Raw genomic sequence first — 1,031 nt, forward strand, 5'->3', positions numbered from 1 at the left:
AGGTGTTACCATTAACTGATCTGGAGGAAAAGAAGTTGGGTTGGATAATAAGTATGGGGTGGAGATACTAAATTTGAAGTGTTAACTAGATAACCAAGTACAGTAGGCAGTCGTAGGTAACAATCTGGAGTTCAGAGCTGAGAACAGAATTGAGATATTAATAATGGAGTTATCAGAACATAGATTATAAATTATTGTAAGATCAGTTACAAAGTGAACATTGATAAAAGGCTATCCAGACTTTTTCCTCTCTTAGTCTCCACTCTTCTCTCCTGGTGGTTTTTTTTTTTGTTTGTTTGTTTGTTTTTGGCCCTGGGAGGCTACAGGGACTCAAAGATTTCATCATCAAAGCCCTGTGCCAGCTGGCTTCCAGGTGTATTGAGCCAATGGAGAACCTGGCAGATTGGAGGAAGGAGAAGGTCATGATCATCTGGCAATTAAAAGTTAGTGGAAGTCCTTTGTCATGATGAAGGGCATCAAAAATATTTGTGTAGCCTGGGATGGTTGGTTGATAACTGTGGCTGGAAGGAACTGCAGTCCAAGGCCATTATGACTTAAAGGGATTTGAGAAGAACAGAAGGATAATTGTCAATGTTCAGTGCCAATAGTGTATCTTTAGAGGGATTTTATAGCACTAATCCAGTAGTGCTCCAATTTCCAGATCCCACGTGTCCTGTACTACACAAGGGCAGGATGTGTATCTGCTTATATTTTAATCTCCTACTGTATATAGACTGGTAGAATTCTTGTAAATATACACATGCTTGCATATGCTAAGCAGTCTTCAACATGCCTCTCACAGATTTGGTGAATACATGTGCTCACAAATTAATTCTTGGAATGTCTTTCACTCCCTGGTTATAATCTCAAATTTGACTTATTTTTTTAAATTTTTATCTGCTTTGATTTTTAAAAGTCCATTTAATTCAGACGTCACTCCCTCCGATAATTCTTGCCAGAACCACCCATAGCTAAGGGCTCTCAGGCTTTGTAGCTTGATATTCTTTAACCCAGGTCTTCATTTGTAAAAG

This window comes from Mandrillus leucophaeus, unplaced genomic scaffold (genome assembly GCF_000951045.1).
Source record: "Mandrillus leucophaeus isolate KB7577 unplaced genomic scaffold, Mleu.le_1.0 Scaffold160, whole genome shotgun sequence".
NCBI classification, from domain to species: domain Eukaryota; kingdom Metazoa; phylum Chordata; class Mammalia; order Primates; family Cercopithecidae; genus Mandrillus; species Mandrillus leucophaeus.